The 27,207-nt window shown below is 39.2% G+C and overlaps 2 long non-coding RNA genes across 4 annotated transcripts in view; both read right to left on the bottom strand.

The window, feature by feature from the left end:
- Positions 1-18,539, bottom strand: part of LOC118353391 (uncharacterized) — a 36,997-nt gene extending 18,458 nt beyond the window's left edge. For 2 of the 3 annotated variants that reach the window (XR_007408417.1, XR_004812235.2), the window contains exons 1-2: positions 17,983-18,539; positions 7,405-7,576 (exon numbers count right to left, since the gene is read on the bottom strand). This is a non-coding gene — a long non-coding RNA (uncharacterized LOC118353391). Of the gene's footprint in view, positions 1-496; positions 2,925-7,404; positions 7,577-17,982 lie in introns of those variants that run through there. The other variant, XR_007408416.1, reaches the window with a different exon arrangement.
- A 625-nt stretch (positions 18,540-19,164) lies between these two features.
- Positions 19,165-27,207, bottom strand: part of LOC112658829 (uncharacterized) — a 67,966-nt gene continuing 59,923 nt past the window's right edge. Inside the window, exon 3 of the long non-coding RNA XR_003135992.3 lies at positions 19,165-21,630. This is a non-coding gene — a long non-coding RNA (uncharacterized LOC112658829). The remainder of the gene's footprint in view (positions 21,631-27,207) is intronic.

Genomic DNA, 27,207 nt, shown 5'->3' with positions numbered 1-27,207 from the left:
GAGACCTGGGTGACAACTGTAAAAACACAAGTGAAACCCATCTCTTTCAACACCATACAGTCAGATGCACCCCAGTTGTAATCTACCCCTCATATAAATTGAATCTACCCCTCATATAATTGAATTTATTTCTCTTGGCAGAAACCTCCCCTCCCCACTACCACCACCAACCACCCTCTAGCACTGTTCCACAGCCCTTGAAATTGGAAAATACTTTCCCTTCTCTTGATTTCAGTGAACTATGAGTGACTCAGACTTTCAGTGACCAGCACTCTATTGAGAGGATCCCTAGCAGGCAGCCTACTTCATTCTTTGAGGTTCCAGAATCTGTCTTGCCAAGCAACTTGAAAAGGCTTTCCCTTTGACCAGACTGGGAGACTCTAAGTTCACTCCTCTGGGCCATTCTAAGGAAAATTATTGTATTATATTATATTAATTATATTATATTATATTATATTATATTATATTATATTATATATATGTTTTACGAGAGCATGCATATGCAGGGATGGAGGGGCAGAAGGAGAGGGATATAGAGAATCTCAAGAAGGTTCCATGTTGAACCATGTTGAGTGTGGAACCTGACTAAGAGCTCAATCTCATGACCCTGAGATCATGACCTGGGCTTGAAATCAAGAGTCAGACGCCTAATCAACTGAGCCATCCAGGTGGAAAATATTTTAGAATAGAAAGATGGTTGTGGTGGTTTGAATACTTTCCTAAAGTGATTTCCTTCTGAATGCCTCCAACTTTACCCCCATTGCCACGTCAGATGGCTTCCCAGGCTAATGTCATTAATTCTCCAATGTGACTGCAGGTAACAATCAGCCTAGGCAGAAAAAAATGTGTCAAAAACACCAAAAAAAACCCCATGTTTTGACATCCTTATATTCTCATATTCCCAGAGCTGTACCTCTTGACTACGTGTTCTAGAAGGCATCTGTAAATTGGGACACTGACAATATCTATTCTAATTGAATATCTTTCTTTAGCATATTGTGAAGAAATAAGGCTCAGAGTCCTTTCCCTCTTTTCTCTCTCATTTGTAGGAGTGGAATTGTGACAAAGCATTTTTGTTTAAAAGATTAATTTTCTACTGCCAAAAGTGGAGTGTTTACCCAATGCACTCGGGTGCTGGCAGCCTCTGGGAGCCCTGTGCTAAGGGCTCATTGTTTTGCTCATTCTCTCGGCAATCAAACTGGTGTGTCAGATGTGACAAGAGCACCCAACACCAAGAAAAGGACAGTAATTGCTTTGCTGAAGAAAAAATAAAATGGACTTGCCTTCCCTATATAGCTTGTCCTCCTGGAAGCTACGAAAAAACTTCTAGTTTATTTTCCTGGATAATTGATGTGTTCTTCATTTGGCTTTTAGAAAAATACAGAAACCAATGTTTGAAAGATAAAATTATTTTGTTTTCCACTGTGTGAAGATGGGATTTTCCCATGGCACACTTCTTCATCCCAGGAGCTAATGGCATAAGTTAAGTCAAGGAAATACCTCATCCAAGCATCGCATACTATGGAGTGACAGGAGCCCAGGGTCTGGTGATTTTGTTGGCTGCTGGTGGCTCTGACGCTCCCTTAGGAGATGAAGTGTAGTGTGTGGGCAGATTTGGACTTCACGGCTTTAAAAAATCCCCCTTAACGTGGAGGTTCCTGAAACCCAGGAGATTTTCCATCTGTCTCCTTTGCAGGATTCGTGTTGGGGAGAGGCACCATCATACAGACATTTTGGATTCCCAGAATCACATTTTGAAAACTCTGTTTAATAAAACATGGATTTAACTCTCCCAGTTAATTTGTGTCTCTTGTTCATTTTTAAGAGAAATAAAATCCCCAGGCTTCTACATTACTGAAATCAAAGTCATAAAGATGTTACTTTCTAAGTATCAAATTTTGTTAAGAGAGTCATTCTTCAAGAAGACTTCTTAAAGAAGAAAATTTTAAGAAGAATATTTTAATGAGTGGCAAATGGAGGTTCAATCCTGTCTGTGACCATGAACTTGGAGTGTACTCTGAAATTAACTATGGGGGGAAAAAAAGGAAAAAATGTTCAGATAGCCTCTTGGTTCTTTTCAGCCCTTTCATGGGACTCTGATTCCTTTCTAGGTGCAAGTCATTCATCTACCAGTGCTCAAAGGCGGGTCACCCTGGTGGTTTCAAGTAGAACCTCTCTTTTCAGAATATGGTCTCTTTATAATTTTTTCAAGCTGATCTGTCATTATTGGCTTTGTAAGAGAGCATATTTGGAAGGACTTAGTCTGGAGAATTCATTTCTTCGCTACTTCCCATAGAATCCTAAATTTATACACTCCTCTAACTCAATCAGGTCTTTGCTTTACCCACCTTTATAATTTGAAAATATATAGTTTAGTTTTTTTTTTCTTCAATGACTTCCAAAATCTTGCCAATTTTGGCCTGTCTCAGTTCAGTGATAAGACATATGCAGCTGGCACAGCTCGTTTAACCAGACAAATGAAGTGCTTTTCTTAGAATTGAGCAGACACTCTGATGCAAGTTCTAAAATCTGAAGATCCTGCCCACTCCATTCAAAACCCAAATGATCAGCCAAGCAAAAGGTTCCTCTTTAGCCAACAAAGAATCCAAATACTTTTCATCCAGTAAGTTGAAAGCACAGACTGAGGCTGCACTGTTTACATGGGTGAGCAATGACTTACTCCAAATCACCAAGTTAAGCCATGGCTTCCGCAATTTATAATTTTTTTTTATATCATTTCCCTAGTAATGAGATACTGTTCCTGCGAATGCTGCCAAGGGCCAGGCATTATAGGCATTCATTTTATCTTTTTGTGGACATGAAAGCAGTGATCTCATTCTGTATCATAAACCCTGTTATCTGCAGCCAGTGTGTCCTGTGTTTCTAGAGGCCCAAAGAGTGCACCGGCTGTACCCTTAGTAGTCCTGGAAAAAAAAAAAAAAAAAAAAAAAAAAAAAAGGCTAGTTTCAGATTCTATGCAAATGTAGGAAGTAAACTTTACTTCTTCCCAGATTCCCAAGTCTCTGCTCCATGAGAGCACAGAATTTCATAGCACAGTTTGACCATCTTCTCCTCTGATATGTTTTTTTCCAATCTTCCAAATTGAGCTCAGTGCCTCTTCCAACCCTCCAGTATGTGCATATTGTAATTGTCAGTTTATGCCCCTACCCCTCCCTGTAGACTGTGATCTTAGTGTCTTTAACACCTGTAGTAATGGGCAGCCCGGGTGGCTCAGCAGTTTAGAGCCGCCTTCAGCCCAGGGCTTGATCCTGGAGACCTGAGATCGAGTCCCATGTCGGGATCCCTGCATGGAGCCTGCTTCTTCCCTTGCCTGTGTCTCTGCCTCTCTATCTCTTTCTCTTTCTGTGTCTCTCATGAATAAATAAATAAAATCTTAAAAAAAAAAACCCACCGGTAGTAGTGCCTAGCTCTTAAAGGCCCTCCCAAGATTTTGTTGAATGAATGAATAGAAGTCTGTTGGATAGCCATGCCAGTGAAATGTGGCTCTCATCAGCCTTTTGCCTGATTGTATTAGGCCTTTCTTTCCTTGCAGTGGGACATTCAGGCTGCTTGTCCATGATGGCTGGCCCACATGTGTTCTCCACTGACATCCTGATATAATATCTTGAGCAGAGTCACCTGAGAGTCCACTTGGGAAACAGCCATATCTGGAGTCCTAGGGGCCAGCCAGTCTGTTCCCAGTCATTAGTGTATGACCTTGCACTATCAAATCATGGACAGAGTTGCATCTCCACCTGTCCTGGCTTTGGGGACCAAGCAGACCTCTGTTCTCTGGGTCATTAAAAGAGTGTGAGTAACCATATGACTATGGGACATAAACATTTTCAGTAGCCAGTCCTAGAAGTCAAAACATGGGAATGTTTGTGTCATACTCAGTAATAAACCTCAGAGGACCCATGGCCAAGGCAATCTGACTAACTCAATGGGTCCAGATTTTGAGCTCTGTGCCCTAACTTAGAGCCACAAAACCATCCTGGTTGCTAACAGATGCTATGTGGTAATAAACACAAGTAGAAGTCTTTTTATTTAAGAAATGGGAGTAGGAGGGTATATTGCAAAGGTTTGATATATATTAAAGTGTTCCTGATTTCCTGAACTGAAGGGCAGTTTGTCCTTTAAATCAACTAGGTTGTCATTTCAGCGCTTGTCCAGAAGGAAAAGCTATTTTGGGGGGCGGGGGGGCATCGATCTAGGTCAGTCTAATTTCTGTTGATTTGATCCTCAGCCTAATGATATTTTTTTCTTCTTCTGAGTTTCTATCCCCTATACCTGCAGAGATAAAGCTTAATCCACAGCCTTACAAAGTGGAGTCAATGACATTAAGTGTTCAGGTTCCCAGTGGGATTCTTTTTTTTTTTTTTTCTCCCCAGTGGGATTCCTAAGAAGCAAAGAAGGAGGTGACTTTAAACTGTTCCCTTTAGTAAAGAAAGGCATTTTCTGTTCAAAGTACTTATTTAATTTACCTGTACATGGATTTCTGCATTTGTTTATGCCATGTATTTACTTAGCTCAGATATCTATTTATTTTTCAAGAGACATCTGTGTAGTATGTACCGTTGTCAAACCCATAATTTAGATTTACTGTTTAATCTACTGTTTCAGAATTTAATACCAAATGCCAGAGCCTCTGAGAAAGCAACTAGTGTGTCCTGCTTAGATTTTAGGAGATCTTTGATCTTACCACCCTTTCCTTTCTCCCTCAGCCCTTCCATAAAAATCCTGCTTGCCTTGTCACTAACATTGGTTTGCATTTTTTATTTCCTTATTATCTTTTTTCCCATTAAAAAAGTAACTTATGTATATTGTAGAAGTTGTAAAATCCAAAAAGGTGGGGGAAAAAGGAGAAAAGGGAAAATTATCCAGTTTTTCTAAAAGAGCTGCTATGAACATTTTGATGTAACTCTTCTCTTTTCTGCTGCTTAAAAACTTAGTCTTATTATACATATTATATTAACATATTATACAGACCCCTCTATATCTCAGTTTAACTTAAGGTTATAACATAAGCATCTCTTCTCCTTCTTGTAAACTATTCATGTTACTTTAGTGGAGACATACTACTTCATTATATTGGTATAACATTGTTTACTTAAGTAATCTCCTTTTGTTTAAATTTATCTATTTTCCTTGCTATTATAAACAATGCTGTCATAAACATCTTGTGGATGGAGGCTTTATGTAGTTCAGATTTCTTTTTTAAGAAACAATTCCCTGAAACATAATTACTGAGTCAAACACGTATAGCTATTTTCAGACTATTAACATACTGCCAAATCACTTTCCAAAAAGGTTTTGTCAATGTAGACTTTTTTTTCTAGCAATGTATCAGAATGTCTAGTGTAGCCATGTAAGCTCTTTTTTTTTAAATTTAATTTTATTTTGGTAAGAACATAACATGAGGATATGTGATATGTAACATGAGGATATGTGATAACATGAGGATATGTGATATGTCCCTCTTGATGTATTTTTAAGGGTACAATACAGTACCGGTAACTACAGGCACAATGTCGTACAGCACCTATGTTGTGGTCATTTGTGATGGCAATCCTAGGACACCAATACACAGGGTAAATTCAAATAACACCCACTGGGGAGTGTACATTTATATGAAATTAGCATGTCATGGTCAAGCAGAGTTTGTATTATTTAAAGTCACTGAGATCTACTAGGAACCCTAAACAGAATCACGGGTAGTTTCAGAGTGATCTTCCTAGGTGACATGTGATATCAGGGAACTGATAGAGAGACCCAAGCCACCTGCTATGTTCCTGCCTATCCTTCCCACCCACCCCCACCCCATCCCCATGAGCTTCTTGATGGATCTCTGCTCTAATTGGCCATTGGTAACAGGGTCTCATTTCCATGTCCACTCCACTGCTAGACTGTAATGATGATTGATTCACATAGCAAATGGCCTAAAGTGGCCCTCACAGCCTTATTATTGCAGATACAATTACCACTAGGCTGAGCTTGCTGCTACAGTGTCTGATAATGGACTCTAATTTGCCAGTGGGGTTTGTGATTCTTTGTTCCCAGACAGAGATCCATTTCTAAACTGGAGAGTAATTCATAAATATTTTTTCTCTCTAGTCATGAGGGAAGGCCAGATCTAATTGCATGTTGAAAGATAGTTCTATCTAGAGGCCACTGAGGGAGAATGTGGGCTTAGGCCTGGGGCAGGGGTCACTGATCCAGGCTGCTCATTTTACAGAAAAACCTACTGAGGCCCAGAGAGGTGATGTGACTTATTCAAAGTCACACAGCTGGCACTTTATGTTCTCTAACACTGCCTCCCTTGCTCTCTGAGTTGGGGAATAGCCAAGAAAAGGGTGGTTCTAGCAGCATTTTTAGATTTGCCCAGCTTGACTTCTGCTTATTTGAAATAATGGTAGGAATTTTAAAAAATAATATATTTTTGTTTCTATTGTACTATAATGTTGGAAACTCATTGATGAGAATTAAGAAATATAGGAAAATCAAAGAAAAAAGAAAAATTCACTATCATTTTTTCACAAGTTAGGATGTCTTATTCATTTACAATTTTTATCTGTATATGTATAAATTTTTTATTTTGGACAAATTTGAGATCATATTGTATATCTAGTCCCCCCCGCCCCAATCAATAGAGGGCTCTTACTGCATCTTAAAAAATCACAAGTAGGTCTTAAGACTCATCTGGCATCTTGTTCTTTCTGTAGCTGGACAGCTCTTAGATCTTATTCATCAGTCTGCTGAACTGTTCCTTTTTCAGAGGCATAGATGCCATCCAAAAATTTTCTCTTAGCCTTGTTTGTAACTGTTGTGGCTTCCTGAATCAAGACAAGTTTAATGTTATTTTCTTCAAGAATTAACTTACTTTTTCTGGACTTGAGACACTGGACAAGTGATGCCTAGCCTCATCTGAACCCTGTAGATGTATTTTTTGCCTGGGAAATTTCAGATTTCAACAAGAAACACTTTATCCTGAACAATGACCTTGATGGGGAAGTGAGCATGTGCAAACCTCATTCAGTAACAGAAGCCTATATAAAGTTCCACCTTCGTTCTGTTTTTTTTCTGCATATTGCAGGTTGGGTGCTTTTTCATGTGATGAAATATCATGTTATATCTTCAAAAACAGAATTACATAGTATTAAGCAATGAATATTTAGAAGCTATTTAAATATTTTTGCTGTTAGACATTTTTCAGTTTGTGCAATTATAAATAATTGTCGTATTTTAACTTGTGCATATGTATTTAAGATTACTTCTGATCATTTCTTTATAATTAACACTTAGAATTTGATTAAAAGAATATGAGTATTTTTTAAAATCTTAAACTATGCTTATTACTAAATTACATGGCTTCTGATTAGGGTAAAAATTGAAAGTTGGACTTACCATCAGAAAATCCAGGTTCTGGGCAGCCCAGGTGGCTCAACAGTTTAGTGCCGCCTTCAGCCCAGGGCCTGATCCTGGAGACCTGGGATCGAGTCCCACGTCGGGTTCCCTGCACGGAGCCTGCTTTTCCCTCTGCCTCTCTCTCTCTGTGTCTCTCATGAATAAATAAAATCTTTAAAAAAGAAAAAAAAAGAAAGAAAATCCAGGTTCAAATACCAAGTTTGCCACTTTGTTAGCTGTACGATCACAGGCAAATTCTCCTGTTTCTTAACCTAATGTGTAAAATAACAACAATAGTTAGCTAATTAGGTTATTATGAGAATTAAATAAAATAAATATTAAAATGGTTAGCACAGTGACTAAAAACTTAGCAGATCCTCAACAAATATTCATTGTTGTTTTTTTGAACTTTCATCACCAGTAATAAGCTAAGAACCAGAATCTTCTAGGGAAAGATAAAAAATTTTAATTTTCCAAATAAGTGGTTATTGATGAAGGGTTCAAGCATATAGATACATTCAGTGCAAAGCCCCTAAGAAAGCTGTTCTCAAGTGCTAATGCAATGAAGATGGAAGGATCGGGCTCAAATGACAGAGTCAGATCCAGCACTTTGAAGATGTCAATCCCTTCCTGTAGAGGATAATTTGGCAGGTTACATTGCTGTCAAAAAAGAAGGATTCACTAAACTTAACAGCCAGCTGCACACAAGTTTAGCTGCAGTCTCCGCCTGAGAGAGGAAGATGAGAGAATGGTTATGTATGGGGGTTAAGGGAATAAAGCTCTGACTCTAGATCCTTCCCTAAATCCTTCGATTCCCAAAGGCTACAAAGGAGGTTGAGTTGAGGCAATGTGGGGAAGTGAGCTAAAATCAAACAAACACAAGCTTTGAATCACCAAACTTGGAGACAAATCCAAACTCTGACACTTGCTAGATATGCAACTTTGGACAAATCACTTCACAGTGACCTCTCTGCCTCTATTTCCTACTCTTTCAAGGGATGCTAATGCAGCCTACTTAGCTAGGTTTTTTCCAGGCCAAAAGAAAATGAATATAAGATGGAAAAACATGTAATATTGGACAATTTATTACCTGACCTTAGTCTTATTTTCTCCATTCATAAAATGGGAAAAATAATAATTGTACTTAAGCTGCAATATTGTCATGGGAATGATTGAAAAAAAATATATGTGAAAAGTCTGAGTAATCTCTGCAGTGCTATGGAAAAATCAGGATTTGGGGGAGGGGAGGAGAATCTTCACCTCCAAGCATGGGAAAATGAGGACAGCAACTTTTCAAGCTCTGTGGGTCTGGGGCTGGGAGCTTACTCCTGTGCCTCAGCCAGTGGCCAAGCGTCTTCATTTTGTGTACCACTTGCTTAGGCATTGCCCTGCGGTCACTGTTTCCTCAGTGCCAAGATAATTCAGATGTTTTGTGTTACAAAAATCACTCACATCCAGATTTAGGCATATCCTACAGAGTCGGTTTGGGATAATCACTGTTTGTTTCCCAACCAGGGCTGAAATTCCTGTGGTCTGCTTCCAAGGTGAAGGCCTGATTATAGTAGTCAGTAACCACCTTGCAGAGAGGAGGAGGATGGGCAGTGCTTCAGTGTATAAGTTATGAACCTCAAGCACTAGACCAGCCTCCCTCTGGCATCTTGCTGGTCCTAGATCCATCTGGCAGGATTTGAAGTGTCAGGAAGAAGCAGTGTTTTTACGTCCAGGGTGCTACCCACCCAGCCACCTGCACAATACAATCCCTTCTGTCTGAAGCTTGTCCTGTGCAACCATCATCATGTACCTATAAGACTATGGCCAGGGCAAGGATGAGGGAGCAGGTAACGGGAATGGTACGAGCAGGTAATGGGAAGCCAAATGCCATTAATCACATGATTTTGAGCTGTTTAAGTTAAACATGAAAAACATAGGAAACTAGGACATTGGACATTAGGACTGACAGAAAGATTAGCCCTCTTTCTTACATTTGATTCCTGTGTAATGTTCCTGTCAAGCCCAAATGTATTCAACTCATTGTTATTTATAATAAAAATTAATAAAGCCTGCAGATATTTAGACTTTTCATCATGGGACCCACTATTAAAAAGAGAGCCCAATGGCAACAAAAGATGATCTTACCAAAGTTATTATTGATTGGGGAGGATACAAAGGGAGATATAAAATAATTGTATTTCACAAACTTTTCTTTGATGATCTGATCAGAGAAAGTTGTGAGTTGGTGAATTGCCCATCCTTGAGAGTCACTCAGCAAATCCTTCGTGGGAACCTGGCATGTAGTTATGATTGCTAGTGGTTGGAGCCCTCCTGGGAGTGGAGGTGCAGGAGATGGAGGGAATGGCTTTGAAAGGTGGCATGGAGGTATAATAAATGGAAGGATGTGGTCTCAAAGGGATGAGGGAAAAGGAGCCTTGGGTTATTCCTCAGTTGTAGCATACACGACTGATTAAGTAGTGGGGAGGTGATATTCCCAGGAGGAATAGATGCAGAAAGAAGAGCAGCTTCACAGGGGCCATAGAGGGGGGGTGGTAAGTACTCATCTGGTCTGAGTGTCTGAGTCCTTTCCCTATGAGGAAGGCATTGAGAGTAGTGGATGCACAGTGATGTACATTTTATCCAAAATTATAGAGCAGGAAACCAGTAGTTAGAGTTGTTGTATTCTTCAGTAGTGCCAGGGGTCAAATATGGGAGAGAAAGCCTCATTTATTACAGTGAAACTCAGAGAATTGGAACCAGAGTATGGGCTGTGTATCCATTAGCCACTTTGTATAACAAATCACCCCAAAACTTAGTGGGTTAAAATAATAACCCTTTCTTATTTCTTGTGAATCCATGGGGCAGCTGAACATCTCCACCAATTAGGACCAGACTTGGCTGATCCTGGCTGGACTCATTCCTGTGTCTATAGCTATGTGGGAAGTTTGGATGGGAGGTGGTTGGTCTGGGTAGCTTCAGCTGGAATAATTCAGTCCTGTTCCATGTTGTCTTTCATCTTGCAGAAGCTTATTCTCATAGTAGATGGGGGGTTTCAAGAGTGAGCAAAAGCATGCAAGTCCTCTTGAGATTTAGGCTTGCACACTGTCATTTCTGCTGCAAAGGCAGTCTCAAGACCAGTCCTGATTCAGGGAGTGAGGGACTAAACTTCATTTCTTGATGGGAGAAATTGCAAAGTCCCGCTGCAAAGAATATGAATACAAGGAGAGGTAGAGAATTGGGGGCATTTTCAGAAAAAATCAACTCCATATGAAGTCCTGAGACCAGGAAAGCTAAGGAGGGCAGAGGTAGAGCAAAAAGAATATTCATACTGATAGTGGCTTTCTATAAGGTCCAGTGCAGTTTTGTGAAGTCATTTAAAGAGTTTGAAACAAAGTGAACACTTGGTAAAAGAGGCGTAATGTGGAGGAAAAGTTGGCATGAACTTAGGGGAAAGGCCTGCTCATTTTGTTTTCCAAGCACTTCTGTTGTAGGGGGCACATTTCTTTAGTTGAAAGCTTTGGACCCTGTAAAAATGTGACTCACTCAAAGATAGGCAACACTGTAGTGTTGTGAATTTATGAAGGAGTTTTGAATCTTTTCTTGAGAGTCAGTTTGTCAGTAGAGAATAAGGAGGCAGTTGGCATTTGGAGGTAAAGCCTCACCCCTATCACTGTTCTGCAAGGAAGCTCACTCTCCTTATGTGAAGCCAATAGAAATGTCATTTGCTGTTTGGTGTCTGCACACTGAATAACTGAATGTGAATCAGCAATGTTGTGCAACTTTTAGAAAAACCAAGGAGTGTCCAAGGAAGGAATAAGGAATGAAGAATTTAGCAACCCGAGGCAGACTCCCATGGTTTCCAAATTAGCCAGAAATTACCAAAATGTTCTGTTGGCCCCTGGTCATTGCATAATGGTGTCATAGAGATTGTACAGAATCCAGGAAGTGAAGGTGGGAAGGTGGGAATAAGGTAGGAGAAAAAAGGCTCATAGAAGAATCAAGGATTTGAGCAACTAAACTAAAAGAAGGAGGAACTGGAGAGAGACCAGTGTTATGATTTGTGATACTTTAAAAAGAAGTCATGGGTGATAAAATGGGCCCCATATCTTTTGAGGAAAACAGAAAGAAAGGAGAATAAATGTAACACACGATATTAAGGTTGGATTTAAAGGGAGAATGTACTGAGTGACTTTTCTTAAATACCACTGGATTAGCTTTTAGGAAGAAATAGGCTGACTACAGAATAAGAGCAGCATGTCAATATTAACGTTGCTTAGCACAAATGTTACTTATGGAGCTACTGTATAAATAACTGAACTTCTCTCCTCCTCCCCCCCCCCCCCCCGCCCATGGGAGGGTCTTCAAAATGAGATAGCTGCTCTGGAGTGAAGGGCCCAGAGTAGGATTCACTGGCCTCGAGTTTCTTTCCAAGTCTTCCAAATGGAGGGCCAACATATTTTGTTGCGTCCCTGAGGTTTTTAGACTATTATGCCTTTGCTAAACACTCTTAGCTTTTATCTTGAGGATTTCTTCCTCATTTTGAATGCCAGGCAACAAGCGATCTCAATTGGTATTCACTTGGTCTTTGTGAACTCTTCCTTCTTTTATAGGAGTAGGGGGATGGTGGGCATCTAGATGTGGCCTCCCCCTAAAAATGCACATGCATGGGGCACTTGGGTGGTTCAGTTGGTTAAGCATCTGTCTTCAGCTCAGGTCATGATCCCAGAGTTCTGGGATTGAGTCCCAAGTTGGGCTCCTCACACAGCGGAGAGTCAGCTTCTTTCTCTCCCTCTGCCATTCCCCACCCCTTGTGCTCTCTGTCTCTTCAATCAATCAATCATCAATTAATCTTTTTTAAAAACGCACATGCAGTTCTCTGGAGTTCTCCACTAGAATTGGTTCCAACAACGCTAACTCATCTGTGTGATTTTGCTACTCACATACCACTTTGCCAAGGTGGCCTTCATCAGCTGTATCAGGAGCAGTGTGACTTGGGGACATAGGCTTGAGGTAGATCTGAATAAGATGCCTTGAGTAACAAACCCTGGAAGCAAAATCTGCTGGAAGTAGGGAATGCAGTTTAATTTCCTTATTTATAAGACAAATTGGGGCCCATGTAGAGTTGGGGGGCACACAGACTAGCGAGAATATTAGAAAAGAGCAGTGGTGTGTGCAGTGGATGAAGAGCAACTATGATTGCAGCCGAAAGAGAGGGAATGTGAGTGTGGATGAGTAAGATCAGTAGAAGCAAACGAAATCAAGTGCCATCTATCACCCTCTGTGCTATGTGGGCAAAAAGTCTGAATATGAAGGAGGGTGTAAACAAACAACTTCATGTTGAAAGGTGAGAAGCCCAATGACCTGTAGGCGGGACCTCAATGACGAGATTGCTTGGGTGTCTGAAACAAGTGATTCACCAGGGAGTTACAGCTGTTTACAGCTGACCCGTGTGTTAAATATTCATCACTCAGGGCTCTCTTGGGTGTGCAGTGAGATTTGTTCCAGTCCCCGCCAAGCAAAGCAGGAGTTTTTCTGTTTTATTGGAGAAGTAAAAAATAAGGAAACACATTTTTTCCTTCTCCTAAATTTCCAGTGTGTCTTTTGAGATTATTTACAGAGCTTGAATTAGTCAAAGAAAACTTCTGTTTATTTGACATCATCTTTTTCAGAGTGTATGTGTGGGGAAAGGTGGTGGTAGGGACAAGTAATTTCTGTTGAATGGGCTAAATTTCCCAGAGCTGTATGGTTTCTCTTGACTCTAGATGCCTTCATGAAGCCCCTTCAGAGGTGGGTGAAACCATTTGATATCTGTTTTACTTATTAGGTTCACGGGTGATGTCATGTTTGTTAATGGATACGAGGTGCAATACTACTATAAGTTGACCAAAATAAACAGAACTGATGGTTGCCTTTTTGAGTTTATCTGAAACATATCCACACCCTTGTGGGGATGGGTGAAATAGAAGAGGACACGTAGCATGATGAACATGGAGCAATGCAAAGAATGGTTGAATATATTGTACTCCTAGAAGCTAATATAACACTGTATATTAACATCACTGGAATCTAAAAAAAATAACAAAATAAAATAAATAAAATAAAATGCACGACAAAAGTAATTCAAGTCAGGACGGTTGAAAATAGAATTGTAAGTGTTCTAAGTTACCATTTAGGGAGGTTGTAAAAATAATCATTTATGTGAGAATATATTAGCAGTATTCTAATTCTAATCTAACCAAAAAGATTACATTCCACACATTAAATATTTGTCACCGATAAACACTTTCACTTGAGCTGGTTCGATAGATCCCTTACAATAATTAATCAGTGATGATAACATATAACAGGCATTATGACTTTGAAGTTTATAATTTGTTTTTTACATTTCTATGAGATATGGGTTAGTGCCTTTAATAGAGTCTAAGAAAGCTCAACTGATTTGCTTAAATTCACATAGCTGCCGAATAGTAGGTGTGGGGTTTTTTTTTTTTTTTTTTTTTTTTTTTTTTTTTTTTTTTTTTGGTGCGGGGCTTTTTATGGAGACTTTTTAAATTGTAGGTTCATTGTTCTTTATTTCACATCCTAGCTAAGAAGAAACATTGAAAGAGGCAAAGTAAGGATGCTAAACCAGCAGCTGTTGAGGGACAAAGCTCCCAAGGAGTGGAGGTGGAGTGGACCTAGAAGCAGATTTTGCCTCCTTAACCAATCTTGCCTTCTATCAAGCATTGCACAGGAGGCGAGGTACATACCTCTGTTGTTCTGGAAGAGGAAGCTTTGAAGGCCTCATTGATTTTATGATTTTATTGGGCTTCTACTTCATACTAAGCTTTGATCTCATCGCTGAAGATAGATTGGGGGGCAAGGAAGACAAGCCCTAATGGAACTTTGGTATTGCAGTTATAAGAGGTAAGAGTTACTAATCCTTATGGATTAAATGCTTTGCTCTACAGTGCCCTCTTTGCCAGACAACGTCAAGACTGAATAGAAAACTCATTACAAGTGCAGGTTTACATCTCTACTTTCCCACTTATTTTTCCCCATAGAAAATATGACACAATAATAACCAGCTTATTGGTTTCTTTGAAAAATTAAGATAATGTAGGTGATGCATTTAGCACAATGCCTGACATACAGTCAGTATTCAGTAAATGCCTAGTGCTGTTATTATCACTATTACTTTAATATATGACACCCAGTGCAGTAGCATTAGGTTCCCCCAAGGGAAAATGCAAAGAGATGTGACGAAAAGAATTGTCAATAGAAAGACAACAGAGAATACCTTTCTGGTGAGGACTCTATCTTGCTGCAGTAGAGACAACAGAGTCTCGCATGGTATCAGCTCATCAGCTGTGGCAGAGGAAGCAAAATGCTCCAGAGTGACCCTCGTGCTGGGTCCATGTAATATTCAGGAAAGGTTTGTTAGAATGCATATGGCATGTCCAGCAATGTGCTGGCTGTTGAGGGTTAAAAATGAATATAGCACTTTCCCCACAGCTATAGTGATATAGCTGTGAAATATATTCTATTTCTTTTAAATAAAGATGCCCTGTTTTCTACGGTGGTAAGGCAAGGAGGATTGTCCAGTGAGTACCTGGAGGTCAACTGCCAGGCAATGAGCTCACCAGGATCAAGGTTTCCTGTTCTCCAATGGCAGAGCCTGTGCTCAACTCAGCTTTTCATGGGACCATGTCCCCTCCCTGCTCATGTAGCAGCCTGAATCCAATGTTGCAAAATGTCTCCAGGTGCACAAGCTGATGTTCTCAGCCTCCAGTTGGAACTTACAGGCAGATGGCCCATCTGCTTTTTCCTCAACTAAGGCTATTTTTGACTCTCTTCTCTATAAGAAGGTAGGAGGACAAGGCCCCTCCTCTGGAGCACAGATATGGAGTCCAACAGCATTACCCCACCCAAGCACAGCTCTTCCTGGGATGGTGAGAGATAGGGAACGAGGTACACGTTCATGCTGATCTTGGCATCTTTGTTCTCCCCATCCATAGCCTCTTCATGAGTCTTGAGGCTATTTACCTTTACTCATCACTCCATTACTGCTCACTAGATAGAATTTGTACAAATGAAAGTCAAAGCAAATACTAACAAGTGTCTATGAAAACTTGTAATAAGAAGCCATTGAAACCCCCCCATGTTCTAAGTTTGGCAACTCCCGATACAATAGGGAATTAGTAAATTCAGGTAAAAAAAAAAAAAAGTGAGACTATTCCAGTCCTACTTTCCAACTTAAATAAATATAAGCTTGGCACTTTAGAAACACCATCCTAGCCTGTGACTATGTCTCATTATCAGGCAAGGTTTCCTGCTTCTTTTACTGACTTCACTGGATTTGTTTTCCAACTTTGGATTATTGCCAGTATTATTTTTCACTTGTAGGTGTTCATTACTCTCAAATTATGTCATGAGTGTATATTTGATTTCCTTAGTGTATAAGAATCCAAAGGCCAAGATCTATGTCTTATTTATGTTGTACCTTTCAATGGTAGATTGTTAACAACTGATTATTTCTTTTTTAACTGAACTTCTATGGTTAGGATAAAAAAAATCTTTGGATATGTCCAAACTAAAAGTCTAGGGCATGGTGAAGAAATAAGTAAAACCACAAACTATATTTCTCTTTACCCATTGGTTTGCAAAGCAAATTTGTTGAAAGTATAAATTAGTTATTCTGTGGTTCTTCATATCTTAGTATGCTTAGACAGGCAACAAAGCCCATTATTTTTGGCTGATGTGTCCGTGCCTTAGCCTCACTGCATTTCATAAATCAGTTCTTTGGGTTGTAATTTGGAGGAGTTGCTAATAATGTGACCTATCACTATTGTGATGTGGTCTTCCAAATATATTCACTCTCCCTTCAACATTTTTATCAGGGACACATTTAAAGTAGGGGAAGATATTAGTGAAAACAGAAAATAGTTGTGACTATTCTAAAGTTCATGTCAGTATACATAGGGGGAAACATCTCTGATCTCTGGCTGGTATCCATTAGACATTCAAAGTATGTTTGAAACTCTCGGGTTGTACTTTGGCTAAAAAGACAGGCTCATCAAATGTTTTCACATGGTAATACCTCCAACTGAAACAGAAAGCCACCACTAAATAAACAAACAGCTCTGGAAATAGAATTGTACCACAAAGTACTTAACCAGTATGTATATATTTTTTTAATGATGTTATAGGTATCGTGAAACAATCATCTTATTAAAACTTAAGGAGTTTAAATGACATTTTGGAATCAAATACTAGTCTGTCAGTTTCCCAGAGATTTTTTTCCCCCTTGAATAATTGATTTAACTGAAAAAAAAAACTTGCATGCTGATTTTGATTGTATATTTTTTTATATCAACTCGTTTTTGGTACCTGAACTATTGTGTTTATGTGGAATCAGAAGCAGCCCAAGGTAAGACAATGATGTTACTGTTGGAAAAAGTAGGAGGGGAAGAAAGAGAGGGAAGAGAAATATTGAAAAAGAAGAAGGGAGGACAGGAATTGGTAAGTGCAGGTCACTGGTAGGGCTATAAAAGAATACAGAAGGGGGCAATTCAGTGGCTTAGTCAGTTAAGCCTCTGCCTTTGGCTCAGGTCATGATTCCAGCATCCTGGGATGGAGCCCAACGTAGGGCTCCCCTCTCAGTGGAGAGCTTACTTTTTCCTCTCCTTCTGCTACGTCCTCTGCTTGTTCACTCTCTCTCTCTCTCTCTCTCTCTCAAATAAAATTTAAGAAAATCTTAAAAAAAAAAAAAAGAATATGGAAGAGTGGGGAGAGAAAGACTAGTCTGGGGAAATTTTATTAGGCCTGTAGGAACAGGGCAATTATATCAAAACTAGTTCTGATGAGTAGCCCAGAGGCCCTTTGTTAGAAAGATAAGCACAGATGGCTTGTGTTTTTGTGAACAAAGGTCACACTTTCTTCGGGAGAAGCCACTAGGCAAATTTTGCAGGCGATGGTCTCTCTTGTAGCAGATGCTGTCACTGCTCCACCCACATCCTTTTGGTTCCTTTGCCATTTTCTTGCACCGTGTCCCCCATATGCTTTCACTCCGGACAACCTGCATGGGTGTCTGAGGACCATTGGTGTTGCTTGGGGTGTGAGGACACCTTCAACTTTGTTTCACCTGCACATTCTGGAAGCTATATGTGCTTGGCAACTTACATCCCTCTCCCATCCCCAGAGCAGCCCTTGAGTGATGATGGTTGCAGCAGTTTGAATACACCAATTCTCCTGCCCCTGGACTCTGAGATGTGGTTGCGCTATCTCTACAGCTCCCCCTGCAGGACTGAGCCAAATTTACCCTCTGTGGGATAACTTTCTTCCCTTCCTTTTTCCTTTTCTTGTGCCTCTACTGGTTGTTTTAAATATGCTCCCTAAAACAAACTAGGGGTGGTAGAAGGGGAGGAGGGCGGGGGGTGGGAGTGAATGGGTGACGGGCACTGGGTGTTATTCTGTATGTTAGTAAATTGAACACCAATAAAAAAAAAAATCTTAAAAAAAAAAAAAAAAATATATGCTCCCTAATACACCTTATGAAACTTTACTTTGGAATCTGCTTCTGGGATCCAATTACCTGCACCCAATTACCTGCAAGTCCAGATTATTCCAAAGACCACTGAAGCAATATTTCATTGTTTGATCCTCAGAGGAGACCCAGCAAGATGCAAGCTTTACTCTATGTGTGGATCTATTCTTACAATGAGAGAGGACATTCCCCTTCCATACAGTCTCCCTCTGCCCACACTTTTCTCTTCAAGAACTTGGCTTCTGCTGGAACACGCTAGCATCTGTCCTGACACAGATGAACCCCATCCTTGGAGACTCAGTTCTCACCATCTCCCTCCTCCTCCCAGTCTCTGCTGTGGTTGCTGAAGCTCAGCTCCATCTGGAAGTCTGACAGGCATTTTTCTCCAGAGCTGGGAGTTATTGCTGGGTGTGTTTGGGAGTTGGCTCAATTCTAACAACCATCCCATCAACCACTGTCTGCCGATGTCACCTTTGCTTGGGTGGGTTGGAAATCACAAGGCAGGCATATTCACTCACAGCCTTGTGGTTTTAATAGACATTTATCACCCAACTCCAGATGAGTGTTAGAAGTAGAGTCAGGGGGTGTGTACTAAAATAGCACCTGGGTTTTTATAATTTTGAAGGAGGCAGCTAAGGCAGTGTTTTCTGGTTCCTTGTGATCCCATAATTGCTCTATGAAGTCATTGTGGCTCACCATATTCAGTGAATCAGTTCTTAGGATTCTAATTTAGAGGGGGCATGTTTTTCTTATTTTGAAATACTATGAAAAATGTGTCTGAATCTAATCATTTCTTCTCCCACACATATAAAAAGAGGACAGGAAATAACTCCTTTTCTCAAAGTTAGAAAATTGGAAGTGGTAATGACTATTTGTCCTTAGGAGGACTGTTCCAAGTGAATCGAGGCTGGAAAAAGCTCCCTGGCTGTTGAAACCACAGAATAGACAAATCAGAAATCCAGATGATTTTGTGATGGCTCTCATCAGGAGGCCAATTTGGGGGCATGTGGCAGAGATGGTACCAGGCTTCTCTTTGAAAAACCCTATAATGAGTGTTTGTTGAACTTGTACTATATGCCCATTAATATGGGGACCAATGCTAGTGGTGGTGGGGGTAAGTTAAACTGACTTTTATTGCCCTTCAGGAATACATTGTTTAAATATTATACTATATTATAAAACTCTGTTAATTTTGATCTCTTTGACCCAGAGATATTTTTAAAAGATTTTATTTATTCATTCATGAGAGACACACAGAGAAAGAGGCAGAGACACAGACAGAAGGAGGATGCAGGACTCAATCCCAGGACCCCGGGATCATGCCCTGAGCTGAAGGCAGATGCTCAGCCACTGAGTCACCCAGGTGCTACATGATCCAGAGATTTTATAGTGACATGAGAGATCTTCCTCAGATGGAAAACATGAGAGTTTTTAAATTTAAAATGCCGCCTTCTTGAAATCAGCTGTCTGATTGTACCAGAGATCCCCAAGTCAGCAGTCAACTGCTTCCTTCTCATTCTAGTAACAGAAAAATTGCAGTAAATCATGATTTTATGGGAGCTGTCACTCATATCTTTTCTGTACCTCTTATTTCTTGAAAGTTTCTTGTAGTTAAGCCAATTTTCAAAATACTTTGTTTTGACAATAAATTAATGGAAGTAAACATTTCTGACAGGCATTATAAACTGAAATTCATAACAGTTACATTTTTATCCCTAAGGGTAATTTTCATTAAATAATTATTGTAACAGAAATCACAAAGCTTGTTAAAAAATTAAACAGTACAAAAGTAAAAAGTAACCGGCCCTCTCAAACTCCACTTCTTAGATTTGATCTCAGCAATAGCATGTATATTTAACTAAATATTAAAGTGGAAATGGTATCTGAAGCATTGAGATAGGAGATTCCACAAGGAATTCCACAAGGATTCCATAAGGATTCCAAAGGAGATGGCCAAATAATAGTTATAAACTCATATACTTCCTATGTTGTATAAAGGGTTACCTTTTTTGGAGTTAAGTAAGATTTACCGAAAAGAGTTTTGGAGAGCACCATTGAGTTTTGTAAGTCTGCCCTTCAAAGTAGAGGCGCTTTCCCCTTTATTTTACATCCAAATGGAAGTTAATGAGACCGTGAGAGTTTTTAGGTACCCCTGAAATTTGTGGGCTTGCTGGGCCAATATCTGAGTTCAGTAAAAAAAAAAAAAATCTAATAGGTGGGAGATTGGCTGGACATAAGTTCTGAGTAAAGAAGAGATTGTTGCTGGTTGGGAATGGTCTATCTCTCCAGAGTTGCAAGAACTAAGGATGGATGAGTGTTTCCCATGGACTGGATACAGTTCATGTGAGAGGGAAAACCAATGTGGGGTCAGCTAAAGTCCAGTTAAAAGTTCCAGCTCAGCAGAAAGAATCAGAAGTGAATGGCCGAACTCCAGAGGCTAAAGGAGCTTCCAATGATAAGTGAGAACAGAGATGTGTCTGCTGATCTAGAGGAAATAGAGGAGGAATTTCTTCAGGTATAGGTGAAGGAATCTCTGAAGAACCCTTACAAGTGTTCATAAGAGATAAAAATCAGCTTAATCTTTTGTCAAAAGAGTACACTGCATCCATTCATGACAGTGTCAATCAAGTGAGAACATTCTTTGTCTCCCTTTCCTTTGTTCCCCTCCTGGGCTCCAACCCTGAAGGATCAGGGAGCTAAGGGAATGGAATAAGGAACCAGACAACCACCCCTTCTCAGTGATGATTTCCCATCCACAGCAGACCTGAGTTGGGGAAAAGGGAGAAACCTCAAATTTAAATCAAGTTTAGAGTGTTGTGTTTTTGTGAACAGAGGTCACAAAAACCAGTTGAATGATACATTATTACTAAATTGAGACTTTACTGTGACTTAAAATGACTGTAGGAATTTTGATTTTGTAAAAGTAACCAGAAGGTCATGCCCTGCCTAAGTTTGTATCCAGGATCAAAGGGAAAATGACTAACCTCACTAAATAAACATCTAGTGATAGAATACAGCTCAAAAGTCACGCTCTTTAACATGAGAATTATATAAATGCATATATGAGAGTCTATATACATAGACTTAAGACTTAAGACTAAGGTCATATTTATCAATACATGTGCTCAAGGACTAAAGATTCATTGGCATCTACTCAAGAACAGCAGTAATTTTTTACAAAGATTTTATTTATCTATTCATGAGAGACAGACAGAGAGAGTCAGAGACATGGGCAGAGGGAGAAGCAGGCTCTCTATGGGAAGGGAATCAGCCTCCCTACAAGGAGCCTGCTGCAGGACTTGATCCCAGGACCCCGGGATCATGACCCAAGCCAAAGGCAGACAGACACTCAACCACTGAGCCACCCGGGTGCCCCAACAGGAGCCATTTTAACCGAACTTTCTAAAAGCAGCAATAAGATGTCAAGGAATAAGTAAATGGACCCCTAAATCAATGCAAGAGATTCTTTTGAAATTACATATCATTATATTAATTGTGCTCATTTGCTCAGTCTTATTTTTCAGAGTAACTAACAACAGACAAAACTTTTAAAATCCTATAATTTAACCAATTAAAGTCCAATTCCTGTCACATCACCATCTGATTATGATGAAGAGTGCTCCACTATCTTGTAGCCATCTGAAGCAATGGTCTCCAACTTCTCCTTGGCAGGATCCAGTCTCATGGTCCCAGTCTAACTGCAAGCAGGGCTGAAAAGTACAGACAAATGGATGAATATTTGGTGAGCACTGACTGCCTCTGCCATTTACCATGTGCTCATCAATACTTATTGAGCAAATACTATATAAATTAGATGCCTTTTGGTAGGCAAAATCACAAACTTTAGAATTAGACACACCTGGGCATGAATTCCTACCACTTATTAGGTATTAATAATTAGCTAAGCTCTTAGCCGTGTCTACGTTTCCACAGATAAAGTACCTCCATAGAATTGTCATAAGTAGTAAAGAGGTAAGTCTTTAAAGATCTTGTTACAACAGTACCAAGCTGGTTCTCTTCTACCATTTTGCTGCAAGTCACTATGATAGGATTATATAAGATACAAAAATTTCTAAGAAATGATCTCCATCCTCAAAGAGCATGCAACTCTGGAGATATCAGTAGCATGAATACACAAATAAAAGACATTATGAAAGTGTTAGTATTGATATAAATGAGAGAGTCAGTAAGAATTCAAGGGAAAAGACATCTTGCTATTGAAGACTTTGTGGGAGAGGTTGTAGTTGAACTTGGTTCTGAAGAATGGGAGGATTTCAAGATGACACCATTGGATTTGGAAATTCTGTGTGGACAGAATACTTTGAGTAAAGGTGCAAAGTCAAAAAATTTAAAGGACTATTTGGCAGATGAAAATAGACCAATTTTGGCAGCAAATGGGTGTTTAAAATAGGGTGCTGATGAAAAATAGTCTGAAAAAGTAGGCCAAGTGCATAGATGAAGGAGGGTCTTGAAAGTTAGCTGAGGGGGCTTGAATTTGATCTTGTATTTAATGGAGAATCATACAGGGTTTTAAGGAATAGAGTGATAGTATTGAAGCAGTGCATACAGAAAGAGGCATAATGTGATGACAGGTAATAACAAATGGTCCTCCATGCCACTCCCAAGGAAAGCAGGGAGGAGAGTAAAGAGAAAAAGAACCTTAGAGAATTTTTAATCCAACCTTGATAATTTGTGGATGAGAGAACTGAGATGAAGAAATTAAATGACTAGCTCAAGATTATTTAATGAAGCAGGAATAGGTACAAGATGTTTCTTTTTTTTCTTTAAGATTTTATTAATTAAAAAAATTTATTAATTTATTCATGAGAGACACAGAGAGAGAGGCAGAGACATAGGCAGAAGGAGAAGCAGGCTCCCTGTGGGGAACTGGATATGGGATTCGATTCCAGGACCCCAGGATCACGACCTGAGCCAAAGGCAGACACTCAACCACTGAGCCACACAGGCACCCCAGGTACAAGATGTTTCTTTTTTTTTTTTTTTTTTTTTTTTTTTTACAAGATGTTTCGATGTAACCACTTTGGTGCTTTCACTTTAGTGACTTCTTTTTAATATCCTGTCAATATTCTGTTAGTTCAGGGCAATTTGGGATTCTCAAGATGCCTTCTTGTCTTTCCTTACAGGAGGAAACTAGTCTGGATGCCCTTGACATGAGTGATAGATTTCTAACATTCCCATGCATGATTATATTTTAGCCCACTCTGTATGTTTTTTTGACCACCTCGTATATGCCAGGCACTGTGCTGGGTATGCTGAGCACTATAAAGATGACAGTGGGATTTCTGCCCTCAAGTATAAGGGATAACTTAGACAAAGCATTTAAAAATGAATAGAGAAGGAATAGAATATTTTAGCTGGGGTTTCTGAAGAGGAAATGTAAGGAAAAAATGGCCTAAAGTTCATGTTTGTAGAGGAATGTATCTCTAGAATTGGATATTCACACACTATTCATACACCAGTAGTGTAGAGCAATCGACACCCCTCCAGTTGCTCTACTAAGCCTTTATCTACTTCACCTGTCTGGGCAAATTTGGTTCCTGGTAGCATACATGGGAGGATTGTAGGGGTATATGAAGAATACTTATTCACACACACACACACACACACACAAACACACACACACTTCTCTCTAATCATTATAAATTAATTGCAGTGGAAATTTGTTCTTGTTTTCCTCAATTGTCCATCATCTAATTATCTTCCTTCCTGACCTTTGGACTCAGAGATTATTTAATACAAGATTTCAGGGTTGATTTTTTCCCTTATATCTTAGAAATTTATTAATGACCACATAGATAGTCCTCATTTTAAGGTCAGATGACCATCTAGTTATGCCCCAAAGGTGGGGAGGTAGGAGCAGATTAGACTATGGTAGATAATGGTACCATTTCAATGTTAATTACATTGGTTCTATAAGATACTTACTACCATTTTTAAGATGCAAATCCTGATTTAGTGGTAAATGGGCATTATATCTGCAACATTTGAATGGTTCAAAAAATATTAGATACACAGTTATAGATATATATAGATATATGATGTATAGAGAGACAGAGAGAGAGAGAGAGCAAATGCAGCTAAATGTTAACTTTTGGGGGCAGCTGGGTAGCTCAGTCCGTTGGGCATCCAACTCTTGCTTTTGACTCAGATCATAATCTCAGGATTATGAGATCGAGGTCCCCATTGGACTCCATGCTCTACAAGGAGTCTGCTCAGGATTCTCTCTCTCCCTCTGCACCTCCCCCTCCTCAAGCACACACTCTCTCTCTAAAATAAATAAACAAAACTAAATGTTAACTTTTGAGGGATCTGGGGAAAGGATAAAGGATATCTGGGAAATCTCTGACTTTTCCCACTGTCTTTAAATCTGAAATTGTCAAAATAAATATGATAAAAATGGATTTTACATCACCACCCAGTGAATGTACACATATGTACATGTCCATTATTTATTCATTAAACTAAGTTTTAATGAATGCCAATCATATTCCATTCTAGGCAATGGATATACCTCAGTGATCAAAATGAACAAAATATCTTCCCAAGAAGCTTACATGTATATATACCACCCCTGTTAATGTATGTATGTGTGTATATGTATATGTCTATCTACATATACATATGTAAGAAGGAAACAAAACTTTTCTTTAAATTATACTTACTATTAGTAGTATATCATGATTTTTAAATTCTATGTCATTTAAAAAAATAAAGCCAATGAGGTAAAAAAAATTTGATTTCATGAACCACTAAGGGATCATAATCTTCAGTTTATAAAGCATAGCCCTGGATCAGAGATATAAAAGCATCAGCCAAAATCCCCTTGAATTTTAAGTGTTCATCCACAGCATCCCACTACACAAATTTGTGAATCCAACCTAAACCTATCTTCTGGTCTCCATTTCTTCCTTTCCAACTGCAAACTTGCCATAGCCTCAGCCATTTCAGACTTGTTCAGTCCAAAATTAAACTCTTGATCTTTCTCTTAAGACTGTTCTTCCTCCAGGTTTCCCATTTCAGGAAATAGCACCTCAACCCACCCATTGCTCATCTTAGAAAGACTGAAGTCATCCTTAACACCTCCTTTTTCTTCACTCCCTACAACGATCAGTAACCAAGTCCTCTTGATTCTCTCTCCTAAATATATCTCAAATTCATTTTTTCTTCTTGTCTGACACTGTTTTAATCTAAATTCACTAGCATCTTTAACCTAAATTATTGTAATAATTTCCCAGTTGATCTCCCTATATCCAGTCTATTCCTATTTCAAGCCTTTACATGATAAAATTATCTTTTAAACTGAAAGGCAATTATGTCATAACTTTTTTTTATTTTCCCAATACTTGTAAGAGAGGCTAACACATCCTTAACAACGTATTAGTTAAGATTATGTTTAACCATGAAGGACAAAAAAAAAAAAAAAAACCAAAAAAACCCTAAAATCACAGCGGATTAATAGGATACAAATTTCTTCTCCCTCACATAAGAGAAATAAGAGATGGGCAGACCAGGGCTGACTTTGTATAACATGATACCTAAGACATGGACATTTTCTACCTTTAGCTGGTATTGCAACATGCGGCTCTTACTCACAGTCAAGAAGGCTGTTTAGTCTCCAGTCATTGTGTCCATCTTCTGGCTAACTGAAAGGAGGAAATTATTTTGACACTTTCTCCCTTAACAGACCATTCTGCTTACCTTGTGTTGTCCACAGTGTATCATACAACCTCTTAGCCATAAAGGAAGTAGGATATAGTCTTTTATTTTTTTAAAGTGGACATCTGGGTTTTATTTCTGGGTAATTTTGATGCTTCTCATTAAATTTCACCATTTGCATGAGAAGGGGAAGGATAGTAGAGAATGTGGTCATTCTATGTCCCACTGCAGAGGCATGAAAAGTGGTAAGGATATCTCGCTGTGATGAACAGGAAATGGCAAGGCAACCAGATGCCTTATGCCTTGCATAGCATTAGGGCCAACAGCCCTTTTCATCTGAGTTCACCTCCTCAAGGGGAGATCTCCATGGAAAGAGCATGACTGACAACATGGCCAGAAAACCCCTCAATCCCATTCATGGGGCAGATGATAAGACAGGCACTCTTCCCTCCCAAGTAACTCAGACTGATGCAGGGCCAGACGTGTCCACAGAAGGTAGCATGATTGAAATTAAAGGTGTGACACCTCTCTGACACATTGTAGGAGCCCTGGGTTTAGAGTCTTTTATCCAAGCAGATGATACTCAGCTAAAAAAATGGATATTAATAATTGGGTATTCATAATTAAAAGTTTGAAAATGAATATATAGGAACTATTATTAGTTTCTGGCCTTTGAAGTTCTACAAGACTTGGCCCTGACATACACTCCAGCCATGATGGGCATCTCCCTTCAGTGAGCAAACATTCTCCTATCTCTAGATCTTTGCACGTGTTGCTACCCTCCCGAAATACTTTTTTGTTTGTTTCCTTGGAAAGAACTTCTTTGACCTAAAAGACAAGGCAATAATTGCTCTCTAAACTCCTTAGACATTCTCTTCATAGTATTAATTCTGTTACATGTTTATTTATGTAAGCATTTGATTAATATTATTATACTGTATTTGAAATTCTCCAGCATGAGTACTGAGGTATGTGTGTATAAACAGGTTAAACCTAACCTGTATCAACAATTTCGAGCTGACCAATAATCTTATAAATAAGCAAATTTAAACGACTCTATATCCACCGTGGAGGGTTGCCTTATTACATAAGGAATAATAGAAATAATAGAATAATAGAAATTTGACATATTTAAGATATTTGAGGGGTGGCTTGGTTAAACGTCTGACTCTTGATTTCAGGTCAGGTCATGATCTAGGGTTGTGGAATCAAGCCCCGCATTAGGATCTACACTCAGTAAGTAGTCTGCTTGAGATTCTCTCTCTCCATCTTCCTCTGCCTCTCTCCTCTGCACCATCTCTCTTTCTAAAGTAAATAAATCTTAAAAAAAAAAAAGATATATGATTGGTTGGGTGGAAGTTGGCAGACCCACTGCATTTGGAGGACCAAGAATTTTTAAAAAGGTAATCCCTTTAAGTCTATTCCAGTGGTACTTATGGTCCAGAGCCCAGCTAGGGTATGGCACGTAGTAGGCATTCATTTTTTGAGTGAGTAGGTAATTTAACTTAGTGTTCACTGTAGAGGTGGCTAATATTAGAATAAAACTAAAAACCCAGTTGAGAGATAAAAAAATCAATATATATATATATATATATATTTTTTTTTTTTTT

This window comes from Canis lupus, chromosome 35 (assembly GCF_003254725.2).
Source record: "Canis lupus dingo isolate Sandy chromosome 35, ASM325472v2, whole genome shotgun sequence".
Taxonomy (NCBI): domain Eukaryota; kingdom Metazoa; phylum Chordata; class Mammalia; order Carnivora; family Canidae; genus Canis; species Canis lupus.
Note: the sequence above shows the minus strand (reverse complement) of the source record. Positions and strands in the feature narration are given on the sequence as shown.